The sequence below is a fragment of the Pelodiscus sinensis genome, chromosome 6 (genome assembly GCF_049634645.1).
Source record: "Pelodiscus sinensis isolate JC-2024 chromosome 6, ASM4963464v1, whole genome shotgun sequence".
NCBI classification, from domain to species: domain Eukaryota; kingdom Metazoa; phylum Chordata; order Testudines; family Trionychidae; genus Pelodiscus; species Pelodiscus sinensis.
In genome coordinates, this window is record NC_134716.1 from 127,703,413 (window position 1) to 127,721,016 (window position 17,604).

Consider the following 17,604-nt stretch of genomic DNA (forward strand, 5'->3'; position numbering starts at 1 on the left):
CCTGCCAGCAGAGCGGGCCTGTGTCTTGGTATCTGCAGGGGCGAGCCCTTGGCGGCACAGTGGGAGCCATCGCGGTGGAAGGGCGCCTGCCGCTGCTTTCTCCGCAGGCTGGCTTCGCTCGCGCTGGCGGGGGGAGGGATGGCTTCTGCTCCGTGCCATGGCGCAGCCTGCATGCAGGCACTTTGCAATTAACTCCTTTTGACGCGGCCGGGAGACAAATGACTGTAATTTACAAATAGACTTTTATCTTCAAACGAACGCCTTAACCGACACCTATTGATTTCTGCTCTCCCGTCGGAGAACTTCCTGCAATTAAATTGTCACATCCCTAATACCCGTATAAAAACGAGCCAGCGACTGCATTTTCGCACCGCGCCTCCCCCCGAGCCCGCTTGCCAAGTTCTCTTTTCCTCCCGAGTGAGGGGGGGATCAAATTCAGCTAACCACTGGAAAGGGGAGCTTTTAGCTGCCTCGTTGGGGCTGCCCGCCAAGTCGCAGAGACAGCTCAGATTGTACCGACCCTCTCCTGGCTTGTCTCTAATGGGCCTGGCTCGTCGGGGAGCTGCGCCATGCGAGCCTGCGTCTCGGCTCAGGGCACGAGCCCAGCAAAACAGAGATCCGGGGAGACAGCGAGTTTCTTCTGTAGCTTTTTTAACCCAGTCTCAGCCAGAAGCGACCCGAGGCAGCCCCGTGCTGAGCACGCTACATGTAGGTACAAAGATCCGACCCGCTTCAATGCGGCTCACCTCTCCGTCGTCAGGGATTAGCATGGGGGCGGGGACACCAGGCCGCCAGTGGAGACGGGACCTCACCCTCGCTCTCCTCCCCCAGGGACCGACCGGGGACATTTCATGTATTGAAACAACTGTCAGCTCGCAGGGAAAGTCAGCCGGCTCAGCCTCCAGCTGCCGGTTAAAACTCCCTCTAAAGAGGGCCAGAGATCCGCACGGGCCGCGACACCATCTTGGATGCAATCTCAGAACACAAGACGCTGAGAGGCCGCAGCGGGGTCGCGCTCTGTAAGAGCACGTGAGGTGCAAATGGCTTTTCCCTCCAATGATGTTTCACCTTTTAATAGCTGAGATGCTTTCATCCCCACGACGCCAACACACTCATTTTCCCACTCTCTCCTCTGCGCTGCCGACTCTGTGCCAGAAGCAGAGACCGACCGGACCGTGCAGTGCACCTTGCCAATGCAGGATTGTTCCCTCCAGTGGATGGCCCAGTGATTGGCCCAGACTTGTTTTATTTTATGTTTTCTTCGCCCCGGCCTGGAACAGTGAATTCTACTCTTGGTTCTGCCAGTGCAAATCCGGAGTGATTTACACCCTGAGGCTGCTAACAGCCAATCGGCCAGATACTGCAACCCTAAAGCATGCAAAATAGCATGTCTGGCTATGTCTAGACTTCAGGCTTCTAACGGAAGAAGCTTTTCTGGCACAGATCTTCTGAAAAAACGTCTTCCGGAAGAACACATCGACACTGCCAAAGTGCATCGAAAAAGCCATCTGCTTTTTCGACAGCATCCACACTGAATGGACGCTCTCTCGCATGTGAGCTGTGGTTATTATGGGTGGAATGGCCATCAGGGCACCTGTGCTTTTTCCTCTTCTTGCGAAAGAACTCCCTATTCCCCGATTACACACGCCTTTTTCCGAAAGAGCTCTTTAGGAAAAGGCAGCCTTCCTCATTGAAAGAGGTTTACCAGTGTCGGAAAAACCCCTCTGTTCTTTCAATTTTCTTTCAAAAGAATGCGATTGCAGCGTGGACGTAGGTGAGGGTGTTTTGGAAAAACAGCCTTTTTTCCGAAAAAAACCCCTCTGTACTGTAGACATACCCTCTGACTTCAAAGCAGTGCCTCATGTGAATAAAGCACCATCGGACTAGAACAGGTCAAATGCAGTACCCGTCTATAAAATGAGGAATGAGGACAACTGGGGGGATTACAGACCAGTCTGCTTAATTTCAGTACCTAGAAAGATAATGGAGCAATTAATTAGGCGATCAATTTGGAAGCACCTAGAGGATAAGATGATAAGGAACTGTCAGCACGGATTTGTCAGGAATAAATCATGTCAGACTAACCTGGTAGCTTTCTTTGCCAAGCTAACAAGCATTGTGGATGAGGAGGAAGAGGGAGATGTGGTATATCTTGACTTTAGTAAGGCTTTTGACACAGTCTTGCATGAACTTCTTATAAACAAGCTAGGGAAACCTAGATGGAGTTACTGTAAGGTGCATTGGTTGGAAAATGGTTGGAAGTGGTTAGAAAATGGCCGCCAGAGAGTAGTTATCGGTGGTCTACAGTCATGCAGGAAGGAAATATTGAGTGGAGTTCTGTGGGGATTAATTCAGGGTCTAGTTCTGTCCCAGATCATCACCGGGGCTATGTCTAGACTGGCATAATTTTCCAGAAATGCTTTTAACAGAAAAGTTTTCCATTAAAAGCATTTTCGGAAAAGAGTGTCTAGATTGGCCACGGACGCTTTTCCACAAAAAAAAGCCCCAATCACCATTTTTGCAATCGGGGCTTTTTTGCGGAAAACAAATCTAAGCTGTCTACACTGGCCCTTTTGCGCAAAAGATTTGCGCAAAAGGGACTTTTGCCCGAACGGAGCAGCATAGTATTTCCGCAAGAAGCACTGATTTCTTACAGTAGGAAGTCAGTGCTTTTGCAGAAATTCAAGCGGCCAGTGTAGACAGTTGGCAAGTTTTTCCGGAAAAGCGGCTGATTTTCTGGAAAAAATGGCCAGTCTAGACACAGCCCAGTGGTTTACAGAATGGCATAGACAGTGCGCTTATGAAGTGTGTGGACAATACCACGTGGGGAGGGATTGTAAGGGCTTTGGAGGAGAGGGTGAAAATTCAAAATGATCTGCACACATGGGAGAAATGGCCTGAGGTCAAGAGGCTGATGTTCAGTAAGGACAAATGCAAAGTGTTCCACTTGGGGAGGAACAATCCGTTTCCCACCTACACAAAGGGAAGCGATGGTCTAGGGAGGAGCACTGCAGGAAGGGATCTAGGGGTCACAGTGCTAAAGCTAAATATGAGGCAACCATTCCTTACAATCCTATAATTTGGCCCAACATGGCCAGGCAGCCTCCGCTCCCAATGCCGCCTTACGGTAGAAGTAGATGCAGCTCAGTCTGTTTCTGTTCCGGGCTATGCTGGGTTCTACTGGCCCACTGGGCGGCCGCAAACTTCCTTGCCGCAGCCCCATCCCATTACGTTGGAGGACGCAGCACCAATCCGAGCCCTGCACAGTTCGTCTGCTCCCCCGGCCCTGGTCCGAAGCCCACTGCATTGTTGAGAGGCCTTCCATTGGCTTTGGGTCAGCCTTTGTCCTCAACACCTTTCTGATAAACGCAGGTTACCCCATCCCCCTTCACCCGCTGCCACACCCACCTTACAAAAGCTCCATGTAGGTTGTATTTCCTTCGTTTGTTTATGAGGCTATGTCTAGACTGCAGGCTTCTTTCGGAAGAAGCTTTTTCACAAAAGATCTTCCAAAAACCTTTTTCCGAAAAAGAGCATCCACACTGCCAAAGCGCATCGAAAAAGCCATCTGCTTTTTCAACAGATAGCGCCCACACCGAATGGACGCTTTCTTGCACGTAAGCAGTGATTACTATGAACGGAGCGGCCACCAGGGCACCTGTGCTTTTTCCTCTTCCCTCTTCTTCCGAAAGAACTCCCTCTTCCCCGTCCACACACGCCTTCTTCCAAAAGGGCTCTTTCGCAAAAAGGCTTCTTCCTTGTAGAAAGAGATTTACCAATGTAGAAAAAAAACCTTCAGTTCTTTCTATTTTTTTTTTTTCAAAAAAATAAAAGATTGCAGTTAGCACATGAGGTTTTTCGGAAAAACAGCTGTTTTTCCAAAAAATCTCTGCCGTGTAGACATACCCATGGATGGTCATGCAAGACAGTATCAAAAGCTTTACTAAACACAAGATATTCCACATCTCTCGCTTTCCCCCATCCACAAGTCTTGTTACCCTGGTAAAGAAAGCTGTCAAATTGGTCTGACATGATCGGAGGTCTAGAAAACATGATGGCTGTGTCTAGACTGGCAAGTTTTTCTGGAAAATCAGCAGCTTTTCCGGAAAAACTTGCCAGCTGTCTACACTGGCCGCTTGAATTTCCGGAAAAGCACTGACGATCTCATGTAAAATCATCAGTGCTTTTCCGGAAAAACTATGCTGCTCCCGTTTGGGCAAAAGTCTTTTTCTGAAAGACTTTTGCCCGAAAGGGCCAGTGTAGACAGCATAGTACTGTTTTCCGCAAAAAAGCCCCGATCGCGAAAATGGCGATCGGGGCTTTTTTGCGGAAAACCGCATCTAGATTGGCCACGGACGCTTTTCCGCAAAAAGTACTTTTGCGGAAAAGCATCCTGCCAATCTAGACGCGCTTTTCCAAAAATGCTTTTAACGGAACAGTTTTCCGTTAAAAGCATTTTCGGAAATTCATGCCAGTGTAGACGTAGCCCGTGTGATGGAAGACTGAAAGAATTGGGCTTGTTTAGTTTAGAAAAGAGAAGACTGAGAGGGGACATGAGAGCGGTTTTCAAGAATCTAAAAAGAGTGTTACAAGGAAGAAGAGGGGAAATTGTTCTCCTTGGCCTCTCAGGACAGGACAAGAAGCAAGGGGCTTAAACTGCAGCAAGGGAGGTTTAGGTTGGACATTAGGAAAAACTTCCTGCCTGTCAGGGTGGTTAAATACTGGAATAAATTGCCTGGGGAGGTTGTGGAATCTCCATCCCTGGAGATATTTAAGGGCAGGTTGGGCACACACCGGTCAGGGATGGTCTAGATGGTGCTTGGTCCTGCCATGAGGGCAGGGGACTGGACTTGATGACCCCTCGAGGTCTCTTCCAGTTCTGGTGTTCTGTGATACTATGATTTGTTCTTGACCAATCCATCTTCCATCTCCCCTGTATCAACCCCTATGGAAACCTGGGCACTAGGGGAACATGGCTTTGCCCTTCGGGAAACCCGTTCTCCTCTGACGTCTGAGGAGCAGCCGTGGGAAGCTGCAGGGAATATTCCTGGCTCTGTGGCATGCTGCAACACGGAGGCCGAACATCCCTGGAGCACAAGGGAAGGGTACGTCTGCACTGCAGCCGGGAGCACGCACAGAGCCTGTGGCAGCAGACTCCCACTCACGGGGATTGGGCGACCGGGCCTGCAGCTCAGACCTGGCTGGGGTGACCCTGCCCCGAGAGGGCCCCGAACGCAGCGTGGTACACTGGGGCAGCTGGCGCCACGCACCAGGCACAATGGGCTGCCAGAGCCACACTTGGCCCCGCCAAGGCAGAGGAACTGAGGGTTGAGGGAGGGATTCAGGAATCCCCATCTGCCCCTTCCTGCCCCCCAGGATAGCCTCACTGGAGCTCGGGAACCGGCAGCCCCCTCTCCCTCGGCCTCCAAGTCTACTCAGCGGTTGCCAGCGAGGTAGCCCCATGTGCTGAGGCCCAGAGCTTGGGCAGTGCCGACGTGTCTCCACCATCGGCTGCACCCAGAGCCCGCTGCGCCGTGCGCTTCTATTCAAGCCCTTGGGCTCCCGGCAGTCAGCCACATAGCAGCGTGGCTATGCTGGGCCGTGGGCTGTGGGTGACCTCCACTGGCTGCAGCACGGCCCAGCAGGGCAGGGGATGAGTCATTATGCAAGGAGGCTCCGAACCTGTCCGACCAGTTATCTCCCAGGGAGCGGAACAATGGGAAGAAGGGGAGTGGAGCCCTGGCTGGGGGTGGGGGGACAGGGCTGGAAGTGAGTTAGTTGGTTTTCTGTCTGGTATCATGGAGGAGGCAGCTTAAGCTACAGGCTGAGATTTAGGAGCCCAGTCTCCCCCATCTCAAGGGGGGCTGAGGCATCCCAGGCCTGCCCTGGAACCAGATTACACTTGTGCTGTGCTGTATCCTGGAGAAGCAATAAACTCCCTCTGTTCTACTGGCTGGTGGAGTCTGTTCGTGCCACTACGGGGGTGCAGGAGGTGGGGGATCCCGATGCGCCGCCACACCCACCACTTGGTATTTACGCCCCCCCCCAACTCCAGGGCCGGGGGTGCACACGTGGCTCTCCTACGGCCCCCCCAAGCGGGAGGAGGGAGACAAAGAACAGGAGAGCACGGGGGAGGGGTGTGACCCACGTCCCAGGGGACAGGATTCCAGGGGATGTGGAAGGGGTATCCTAGTTGGAGCAGAGAGTGGGGGTTCAGGCCTGGTTCCATGCCGGCTGCCCCAGGAGCCAGCCGGCAGCTGCAGCTTGTTTCTCCGATCCAGAGACTAGCTCCAGGACGGTGTAATAGGGATCGTCTCTCGGTGGCCCGCAACTGGGACGTAGCCCACCACGGTGCAGGCAACTGCTGTGCCTTGGCTGCTGCGCATTGCTGTACAGGCAGGGGTGTGCGCATCCCCGCAAGCAACATGGTGTCGGTTGTGTCATCACCCAATGGGAGCAAGGAGGCCCCCGGAGGGGGGGGAAGAGCAGCTCAGTGGACGGACAGGAGGATACTGTTGTGATGGGCCAGATCTTGGGGCAGCAGCCCAGGACTCAAAAGACCTGGGTTCCAGTCCTTGCTTTGTCACAGCCTTTGTGAGTGGTCTTGGGCAAGTCACTTAGCCCCACCGTGCCTCAGTTTCCCCTCTGTGCAAGGGGATCAGCGGCACAGCCCTGCCCTACAAGCAGGCGTGAGGATGAACGCATTCAAGGACATGAAGCCTTCTGGGATCAGGGATGAAAAGCCAGATGTGCCTGTTATTAGCTCGTGTCCTGGGAAGAAGCCGTGCACTGCAAAGAGGCGCAGTACAAAGTGAAAAAAGCCCCAGTTATAAAACTTGAAAGGGGAGGCGTGCCCAGAGGAGGTGTGATATTACATCTCTCCTAGCTACTGCTGCAAAGAAATGTGGAACTAAATTATGTCGGCACCTGCCTGTGAAACGCAACCACCTCTGGGGTAGAAAATGGCAGCTGTTAAATACACAGCCATGGAAAAGGAAAAACGCTGCTTGTAATCGGAACTGCAGGGGCAAACTGGAGCCGATAGAAAGAGATTTTCCCCAAATGGGTTGCTCGTTGCACATCACAAGCTGGACTCTCCAGGAGACGGCTCCCCGATACACGACCTCAATGCTGGCTCAGGCTTTGACTGCCCTGGGAAACTATTTCAAAACAACAACATTTGACTTAACTCCCCATTTAACAAATTCGAACTAGCGTCTCCTCTCCGCGGGGAAGCCGGGAGGTAGGCTCCGCGAATGTGGGCGGGCGACCTCGGATTTAGAAATAGCGGCACCGGCGCGTCCACACCCCGCTCTTCCGCAATAACGATTTCGGAATGAGCGTTCCTCCTGATTTCGGATCCTGCGGCCCGTTATTTCGAAATAACGGGCTTGATCGTGGGGACGCGCTGCTCATTAATTTGCCCTACGGGGGGGTTATTTCGAAGTAAAGTCTTAGCGTGGACCAAGGAAAAGGCGACCAATGCTGCTTCCGTAGGCACGGTACGTGCCCCTGCCCAGGCAAGAGCCAAGCAGACTCAACCCTGCTCCGCTTAGGACGGCATGGCAGAGCTTAGATCGGTGCTATCCTGCTGGGCAGGTGCATCACACAAGCCCCCATGGTGCTGGCCGCCTCGGCTGAGAGGCCAAAGACGGACCAGCCTGCAGAACGCATCGACCCATGCCCAGGGCAGGCGGGTGCCAAGGGGCGCGCTACCCTGCTGCCGTCCCTGTTCTCTCTGGATCCGCGCCACATGGGCGTCGAGCAAGCAGCTGCCAGCAGGGCCATTTGGAAAATTAAAGGGCTCAATCGTTTCCCTCGTTTGCAAAGGTGGCAGGACGCAAACGCACCTGGGGCGCGGGCCAGGCAGGACAAAGGAGCCGGGGCCGTTTCAATGCAGGCTTTTGTGCGAGGAGATGCAGACAGCTGGCATGTGCATCTGCGATTCCACCTGTTACCCCCCAGGGGCAGGGAGCATCTGCTTGTATTCCAGGGGTGCCCCCGGGCCAGGCCTCCGCACAGACTCTGACACCAAGAACAGGGCCCCGCGTGTCAGATCCGACCCAGCTGGAGATCCCCAGACGCTAATCTCCGTGGGGGTCCCCGCTGTGCACTCGCGCCAACGTCGGCCATTTTCAGGCCAAGGTGAATTCAGTCACCAACTCTCCAGCTTAATGAGCGTCCGTCGGGGAGCAGCAAACACGCTGAGGTGACAGGCCATGCACCCTGAGGGTGGCTGGGGAATAACCCCCCTCCCAGACACACACCCACACCCTATCGGAGAGCAACAATTCAACCAAACCACGCCGTGAATGCCAACAAGTGACTGAGCCGCCCGCAGCCCGCCGGGTCTGCCCGCCAGCAGTGCCAGGCCAAAGTGCCCCCGGAGGGCTGCCCCACAGGGCCAGCAGGCCTGAGTGGGCGGGCGGGCGAGCCTGGAAGGACAGCCAGGCCTGCCACTTTGCCTAGCCAGGCCTTCCAAGCACACAGAGAAATCAGACCGACACCGCTTCTATCCTCCCTCCCCTGCCCTTCCACATCCCCTTCGCTTAGCGACGCGGGGCTGTCATGGGAAGCAGCTGGTCAGCTGCTGGCGGGAGCTGTGGGCAAGACGGCCGGGACCACTCACAATCCCAATTGCTCCGTGACTTCTGACACGTCCCCCCTGAGCCGGGAGACGCTGCCCCAACCGGCCATGGGTGGGCGGGCGGAACCGAGATCTGCATGGCAGTCAGGACCTCCAGGGGAGCAAAGAGAGTGAGCCTCCCCCCAAAAAACATGCCCGCTTACCCTCGTGTGCCCACCGAACCTTTAGCCACAGAGGCCCCGAATCCCAGGGGATTCGGACCGGGCACTCGGGCAGTGCGGCCGACACGTGCAGCAGGGTTAGCCCATGGCTAAGCACTTGTCCAAATCCTCTCCACCAGCCCAGGGAAGCTACAGGGACCTTGGTGGACTTTCCTCAGTCAATCTTAGCTCCGGCAAACGTCCCCTGCAGCCAGCGGGCCCCATCCCTCCTCACGAGCTCCCACGCACGCTGTGGGACACAGGCAGGTGGCAGAGCCGGCTCGGGCGAGCGCGGGAGGAGCAACGGAGCAGGAGATTGCGAGGAACTCCGCCTGCCGCCCAGCCAATCGCTGCGCCGGTCGGAGGACACGGCAGCTCCAAGCTGCAACCCCGGCTGCCTTAAGGCAATAACATTGTCTCTCCCGCTTCCCTTCCCCCCTTTGGACCACAGCAAATCCCCTAATCCCTGCTCCTTCCCGCCAAATACGCATGCACCTGCGCAGCGGCCGGTGCCAGCAGGCAAAGCCGGAGCCAAGCCCAGCGCGCAGGCCAAGGAGCCCTCAGCGCGCCGAGACCAGCTTTGAAAAACAGCCGCCGTTCACCCAAGCCCCGTTCCTCTGGCCTGCGCGACTGTTCCTGTTCTGTTCCCAGCCCAGAGGCCCGGCTGGGATTCTTGGGTCTGCACCACGCCGCTCACACTCAGCTCACCCTCGGGTGGAACCGGCCCCCAGCCTAGACACGAGTGAAGGCCCTGCGGCTTGTTCCGTTCCACGGGGAGGGGAACCTGATGCCAGGAGAGCAGCTAGTATGCTGGGGGCCCCGTAAACGACCGCGTTTGCAAAACGCTCCCAGGATAATGCATGAAACACGTCTCCTTGCAAACCCCGAGGCTGCAAAGCCAGGAGAGAACTTGGTGCTCTCCCCCACTCACTGCCCGCAGTGCCAGGGCAAAGGGGATCAAAGAAACTCCTTCCTTGAGCCAAGGACTTCTCATGCAGCGACTGTCTCTCACTGCTTGGTCTTCGCTAGGATTTATAGAATCATAGAACACTAGGACTGGAAGGGACCTCGAGAGGTCATCGAGTCCAGTCCCCTGCCCTCATGGCAGGACCAAGTACTGACTAGACCATCCCTGAGAGACATTTACCTAACCTGCTCTGAAATATCTCCAGAGATGGGGATTCCACAACCTCCCTGGGCAATTTATTCCAGTGTTTAACCGCCTTGACAGGTAGGAACTTTTTCCTAATGTCCAACCTAAACCTCCCTTGCTGCAGTTTAAGCCCATTGCTTCTTGTTCTATCCTCAGAGGCCAAGATGAACAAGTTTTCTCCCTCCTCCTTGTGACACCCTTTTAGATACCTGAAAACAGCTCTCATGTCCCCCCTCAATCTTCTCTTTTCTAAACTAAACAAGCCCAATTCTTTTAGTCTTCCTTCATAGCTCAAGTTCTCTAGACCTTTAATCATTCTTGTTGCTCTTCTCTGGACCTTCTCCAATTTCTCCACATCTTTCCTGAAATATGGTGCCCAGAACTGGACACAAGACTCCAACTGAGGCCTAAGCAGTGCAGAGTAGAGCGGAAGAACGACTTCTCGTGTCTTGCTCACAACACACCTGTTAATACATCCCAGAATCATGTTTGCTTTCTTTGCAACAGCATCACACTGTCCAGGTCATGACCCTATCCTCCAGATTAGTCGCGACCCCTCCCAGCTTGGTATCATCTGCAAACTTAATAAGCGTACTTTCTATACCAATATCTAAATCGTTGATGAAGATATTGAACAGAGCCGGTCCCAAAACAGACCCCTGCGGAACCCCACTTGTTCTGCCTTTCCAGCAGGATTGTGAACCATTAATAACTACTCTCTGAGTACGGTTGTCCAGCCAGTTATGCACCCACCTTATAGTAGCCCCATCTCAGTTGTATTTACCTAGTTTATAGATAAGAATATCATGCGAGACCGTATCAAACGCCTTACTAAAGTCTAAGTATACCACACCCAGGGTATGTCTACACTACCACCCTAGTTTGAACTAGGGTGGTAATGTAGGCAACCAGAGTTGCAAATGAAGCCCGGGATTTGAATTTCCCGGGCTTCATTTCCAGAAAGCCGGGCGCACCATTTTTAAATGTCCGCTAGTGCGGACTCCGTGCCACGCGGCTACACGCGGCACGGACTAGATAGTTCGGATTAGGCTTCCTAGTCCGAACTACCGTTACTCTTCGTGAAGCCTAGTCTGAACTACCTAGTTCGTGCCGCATGTAGCCGCGCGGCACGGAGTCCGCACTAGTGGACATTTAAAAATGGCGGTGCCCGGCTTTATGCAAATGAAGCCCGGGAAATTCAAATCCCGGGCTTCATTTGCAACTCCGGGTGCCTACATTACCACCCTAGTTCGAACTGGGGTGGTAGTGTAGACATACCCCCACCGCTTCTCCCTTATCCACAAGACTCGTTATCCTATCAAAGAAAGCTATCAGATTGGTTTGACATGATTTGTTCTTTACAAATCCATGCTGGCTGTTCCCTATCACCTTGCCACTTTCCAAGTGTTTACAGATGGATTCCTTAATTACTTGCTCCATTATCTTCCCTGGCACAGAAGTTAAACTAACTGGTCTGTAGTTTCCTGGATTGTTCTTATTTCCCTTTTTATAAATGGGCACTAGATTTCTCCCGTGCGTGTTACCACCTTAGCTAACCCGGACTAGAACACAGATTTTCCCCCGGTGAAAAAGCAGCAGCTCTGCAGAAAAGGCCCTGGGGATGACAGTGGCTGAGAAGTTGGAGATGAGCCCACAGGGCGCCCTTGTAGCCAAGAAGGCTAATGGCGTATTGGGCTGCATTAGGAGGAGCGTTGCCAGAAGATCTAGAGAAGTGATTATTCCCTTTTATTCGGCTCTGGTGAGGCCACATCTGGAGTATTGTGTCCAGTTCTGGGGTCCCCACTACAAAAAGGATGTGGACACATTGGAGAGGGTCCAGCGGAGGCAACCAAAATGATTCGGGGGCTGGAGCACATGACTTATGAGGAGAGGCGGAGGGATTTGGCCTCACTTAGCCTACAGAAGAGAAGAGTGAGGGGGGATTTGAGAGCATCCTTCAACTCCCTGAAGGGGGTTCCAAAAAGGCTGGAGAGAGGCTGTTCTCAGTGGGGGCAGGTGGCAGAACAAGGAGCAACGGGCTCAAGTTGCAGTGGGGGAGGTCTAGGTTGGATATTAGGAAAAACTGTTTCCCTAGGCGGGTGGGGAAGTGCTGGGCTGGGTTCCCTAGGGAGGGGGTGGAATCTCTATCCCTAGAGGTGTTTAAGTCCCGACTTGACAGAGCCCTGACTGGGATGATTGAGTTGGGTTGGTCCTGCTTTGGGCAGGGGGTTGGACTCGATGACTCCTGAGGTCTCTTCCAACCTTATGATCCTCTGATTCTAAGATATCCAATCTTGATTCAAAGACTCCAAGTGATGGAGAATCTACTATTTCCTTCAGCCAGTAGTTCCAGTGGTTAACCCTCCTTTCCATTAAAGCCTGGTGTCCCACTTTGTAGCTGTCTGGCTTCTGCTCCCGGTGACTGGATCTTGTTTTGCCACAGATCCGAAGGCCAAAAGGGACCCTGGTTTGATCATTCAGTGTGGCTTCTTGTATAAACACTTGCCAAAGCACTTCCCCCAAGTAATTCCAAGGACAGATCTTTTTGAGAAATACACATCCAGTCTTGGGTTAAAAACAGTCCTGATAGAGAATCCCCCGCAGCCCTTTGTAAATTGTCTCAGTGGTTAATTACCCTCTCTGTCAACAATGCACAACTTATTTCTAGTCTGAATGTGTCTAGCTTCAACTTCTGCCTTTTGCTCCTAGATTAAAGAGCCCTTTGCTATCAGAAATCTTCTCCCCACGGTTATTTACAAACTTGAGAAGGCAGAAGCTGCCTAGGAAATTTAGAGGCGCAGCTCCCATTCATTTCAATGAGAATTATGCATCTAAGTCCCTTACGTCTGCTTGGTACATCTCAGCCACAACTTTTGGAAAAAAGGCAAGTTAAAAAAAAAAGAAAAAGAAGAGAGGCTGTTCTCAACAGAAGGACCCCCCCCCCCTTTTTTGTGCATTGTTTTGGGAAAAAAACAGGCATTTTTGCAAAGGCAAGAAACGTTTGAAATTGAGATTGTGGAAAAACTCACACACAGAGATGCAATATATCTTGGTCACTTTGGAATCATAGAATCCTAGGGTGGGCAGAGATCTCAGGAGTCATCAAGTCCAGCCCCCTGCCCAAGGCAGGACCAACCTCAACTCAAGCATCTTAGCCAGTGCTCATTCAAGCCGGGACTTTATATTACGACGGTTTTGCCTGCACATGGACATACCAATACGCCAGCCATCAGCAACATGTGGAATGGAGACAGAGAAAAAAGCCAGGAAAATGTAATGCGCTGTCACACCGTAGCACTATTTGCTTCCTGACGGCACAGGACTAGGGTGAAGCAAATGCCTATTTCCCATGAACTCATAAAATGCTGAATTCCATTCACCTGCACGCCCTAACTCCCCAAGCATGTGCCTGCTTCCAGAGAAGGTTTCCCTTGAGGTGAATAAGCAGCGAAGCTTTGAAAGCTCATTTTGAACTCATCTACCACAACCCTATTTCAGAGAGCTCCCCTCAGCTCTTACCAGAGCTCACAGTTGAAATAGGCAAGAAGGTAATAGATGCCCAGAGAATTGGGAAAGATTTTCTAGAGAACTCTGCCCGGGGGTAGCACCTGCCATGAAACAGCCAGATTTCCAAACGTGTTCAGCTTCAAGCACCTTGTGGTTGCATGAAAGCGGACTCCTGGAAAATCCAGCTCTAAGTGACTTGGCTTGGATCGGACGGGGGGTCTGTGGCGGAGCTCCGAACTGACCCGGAGAATGGCCACTCTCGGCAGGCTTCCCAAAGTGCACTGGGTCTCTTCACGAGCCCAGGTATGGGGGGTGGATTGGAATGACTTTCCCCAGTGGACGTGTGCAGGACAGGGGAGTTGAGAACGCTCTCCGCAGGGCTTCCAGAGAGAAGGGGAGACAGGGGGAGTGTGGGATGCTGCCTCAACTACCCCTCTGGGAAGTCGGGAGTAGCCAGCACCGATTTTCCCCTCAGCTAGTGCACCACCTTTCGGATGTTGGAACTCATAGAATCATAGAACCATAGAGCTGGAAGAGACCTCATAAGGTCATCAAGTCCAGCCCCCTGCCCAAAGCAGGACCAACCCAACTAAATCAGCCCAGCCAGGGCTTTGTCAAGCCGAGACTTCAACACCTCTAGGGATGGAGATTCCACCCCCTCCCTCGGGAACCCAGCCCAGCGCTTCCCCACCCGCCTAGGGAAATAGTTTTTCCTAATATCCAAACCACCACAACTTGAGCCCATTGCTCCTCGTTCTGCCATCTGTCACTACTGAGAACAGCCTCTCTCCATCCTCTTTGGAACCCCCCTCAAGGATTTGAAGGCTGCTCTCAAATCCCCCCTCACTCTTCTCTTCTGCAGACTAAATGAGCCCAAATCCCTCAGCCTCTCCTCATAGATCATGTGCTCCAGCCCCCTAATCATTTTGGTTGCCTTCCACTAGACCCTCTCCAATGCGCCCACATCCTTTCTGTAGCGGGGACCCAGAACTGGACACAACACTCCAGATGTGGCCTCTCCAGAGCTGAATAAAGGGGAATAATGACATCTCTGGATCTGCTGGCAACGCTCCTCCTAATGCAACCTAATATGCCATTAGCCTTCTTGGCTACAGGGGCCCCTGTTGACTCGTCTCCAGCTTCTCATCCACTGTTACCCCCAGGTCCTTTTCTGCAGAACTACTACTTAGCTGGTTGGTCCCCAGCCTGTAACTATGCTTGGGATTCTTCCGTCCCAAGTGCAGGACTCTGCTCTTGTCCTTGCTGAACCTCATCAGATTTCTTGTGGCCCAATCCTCCAATTTGTTTAAGTCACTCTGGACCCTATCTCTGCCCTCAAGCATATCTACCCTCTCCCCCTAGCTAGCACCAAACCCAGCAATGAAGAGGCTAGAGGACCATGGTAGCCATGGGAGCTGGTTGGAAGATGGTAGGGAAAAAAAATTTAAAAACATTTTCCTAAACTTCCTGCACTTTTTTTTAACAGCCCCTCCCCCGCCAGCCTCCAAAACGTTGGCTTTTTTTTTTTTAAACGATGACATTTGTAAAAAGAACAAACGTTTTCCACATGGACAGAAAGGCCATTTTCTGTCCAATAGGGTTTGCGATGGGAAAATTTAGACTACTCACGACCCGCAGCTCAAAGCCCCAAACCTTCGAGTGGGGACTGAACGGAGCCAGAATGTGGAGAAATCCTGTGACCAATGCTTTCTAGCTCCCCCAGCCCTTTGTTGGCTTAGCAGTTCATTTGCAAACAAATCCGGAGTCCCTTTGAACATATTTGCTCTTGGGAAGTATTTGCTGACTTGCTTGGCCGGCCCAGTGGCCTGTTTGCAAAGCATCCGTTATTCATCACTGTGGCGTGTGGTTGGTTGCCCGCATCACATGAGGTCGTCTCCACACCCCGATTGGATGGCCCGGGCTTCAGTTTCGACAGAAGAGTGGCGAGCCCTCGTGCACTTTGCAATATGAATATTTGAACTGACAATTGTGAATGCAAATGGACACGGGCCGTCAACATTTCCAGCCAGAGCCTGCCAGCTGTCCATGACAAACTGCAGCAAACCGAACTCTTTGCTCACTTATTTACAAAGCCCTTCCCAACCAGTTTAACCAGTTCTAGTGGAAACCAGATGGAGCATCAGAGCCCAGATTTCTCAAAAAGGCCCTGGGGGTTACAGTGGATGAGAAGCTGGAGATGAGCCAACAGGGCGCCCTTGTAGCCAAGAAGGCTAACGGCGTATTGGGCTGCATTAGGAGGAGCATTGCCAGCAGATCTAGGGAAGTGATTATAACCCTTTATTCAGCACTGGAGAGGCCACATCTGAAGGATTGCGTCGAGTTTTGGGATTCCCATTACACAAAAGGTGTGGACACACTGGCAAGAGTCCAGCAGAGGGCACTAAAAACGATTCGGGGGCAGGAGCACATGACCTACGAGGAGAGGCTGAGGAATTTGGGTTTGTTCAGTCTGCAGAAGGGAAGAGTGAGGGGGGATTTGAGAGCAGCCTGCAACTCCCTGCAGGGGGGTTCCAAAGAGGATGGAGAGAGGCTGTTCTCAGTGGAGGCAGGTGGCAGAACGAGGAGCAATGGGCTCAAGTTGCAGTAGGGGAGATCTAGGTTGCATATGAGGAAAAGCTATTTCCCTAGGCGGGTGGGGAAGTGCTGGGCTGGGTTCCCTAGGGAGGGGGTGGAATCTCCATCCCTTTAGATGTTTAAGTCCCGGCTGGACAAAGCCCTGGCTGGTATGATTGAGTTGGGTTGGTCCTGCTTTGGGCGGGGGGAGGGGAGACTCGGTGACTCCTGAGGTCTCTTCCCGCCCTAGGAGTGTGTGAAAATCAATGGCACACAATAAAACCAGGGCTACTTAGGCAGCGACGCTGGTGTTCCACAACCGACATCTCGCTGGCTCTGGCTGAGGCTCTGCACACGCACAGACAAGTTTGAAAGCTCTTTGGAATCCTCCTGGGACCTCCAGGGACTGGTGAGAAGCCACGTTGCTCTGCCGTTAATCACTGGGAGTGAGAAGCGTGGAGAATGACAGCTGGATGTCCGTCTGTCTTAAGAGGCAGATGCAATGATAAAATCTCTCCCCCCCACCTCTCCTCTCTGCACAGAACCACTTCCCCACCACCGCACAGACAGCCCACCACCAAGAAGGCAAACCTTGGTCTTCACACTGTGTCAGTGGGATGCAGAGAACCTGCCTGACAGTGCACCGCCAGCGAATGGACGCTACAGCAGGTAGAGGGACGTGACCGCTCCGTCTCTCTCTCTCAGCTACCCCAGGCTGCCTCCTCACAGTGAACTTGTGGTAGCCAGACCTGTTTAGCTGGCCACAAGCACCGGGCAAATGACATATGTTGAAGTCAGGTCATGCACCATGGAAATGCATCCGTCTCTGGGGTGGGGCGGGGTCGCTGTTACAAAGCCTGCTTCTGTGGAGGGGACGAAAGATGGGAGGTCTGCACGCCAGCAGGGCCTGGATGACTGTGGCCAAGTGACTTCATCCCCGTGTTTGCTTCATCACCTGTAAAACCCTGCCTCGCGGACGTGTGGCAAGCTAGAGCCAAGACCCCCCATGCCGACGGCACAGAACGCCACGCAAGCGCCGGCAAACAGCACCCAAGCACTGTTAGAATTCAGAGAGCAGGCCCGGGCGTTAGAGTCCCACTGCATTCCCCGGGCGGGACATTTGCCCCACCGCTCTGGCTGTGGGGCCTTCCCTCTGGCACTACAATGGATTGATCAGCAGGGTGCTATGCTAGAGGTCTAGAAAATCATGACAGGGATGGAGGAAGTGAATAAGGAAAAGTTACTTACTTGTTCCCATAACACAATAGGAAGCAGGTTTAAAACGAACAAAAGGAACTATTTCTTCATGCAGCGCATAGTCAACCTGTGGAACTCCTTGCCAGAAGATGTTGTGAAGGCTAGGACTTTAACTGAGTTCAAGAAAGCGCTAGACACCTTCATCACCACTGAAATTATAGCAAGCAAATCGCCCCCATTTCTCCCTCTTGGAGCTCTTTGATTGATTTTTTTCCCCCGTTTCTCCAAGCTCGGTCCAGCCAAAGTGATTCCCTTTTCTTCATAAATGGGTCTCCAGCCAGCTGCAGTATGTGGCTCGCATGAACTCCAGGAGTTTGGGTTGCTGG

The 17,604-nt window shown here is 52.9% G+C and overlaps 1 protein-coding gene across 4 annotated transcripts in view; it reads right to left on the reverse strand.

Moving 5' to 3' along the window:
- CNTFR (ciliary neurotrophic factor receptor) overlaps positions 1 to 17,604 on the reverse strand; it is a 474,842-nt gene that overhangs the window by 283,343 nt on the left and 173,895 nt on the right. Inside the window, exon 1 of one of the 4 annotated variants that reach the window (XM_075932806.1) lies at positions 15,077 to 15,133. The exons of the other annotated variants lie outside the window; for them this stretch is intronic. The gene's annotated coding sequence lies outside the window, so the exon portion shown is untranslated. Of the gene's footprint in view, positions 1 to 15,076; positions 15,134 to 17,604 lie in introns of those variants that run through there. 4 annotated transcript variants of the gene reach the window in all.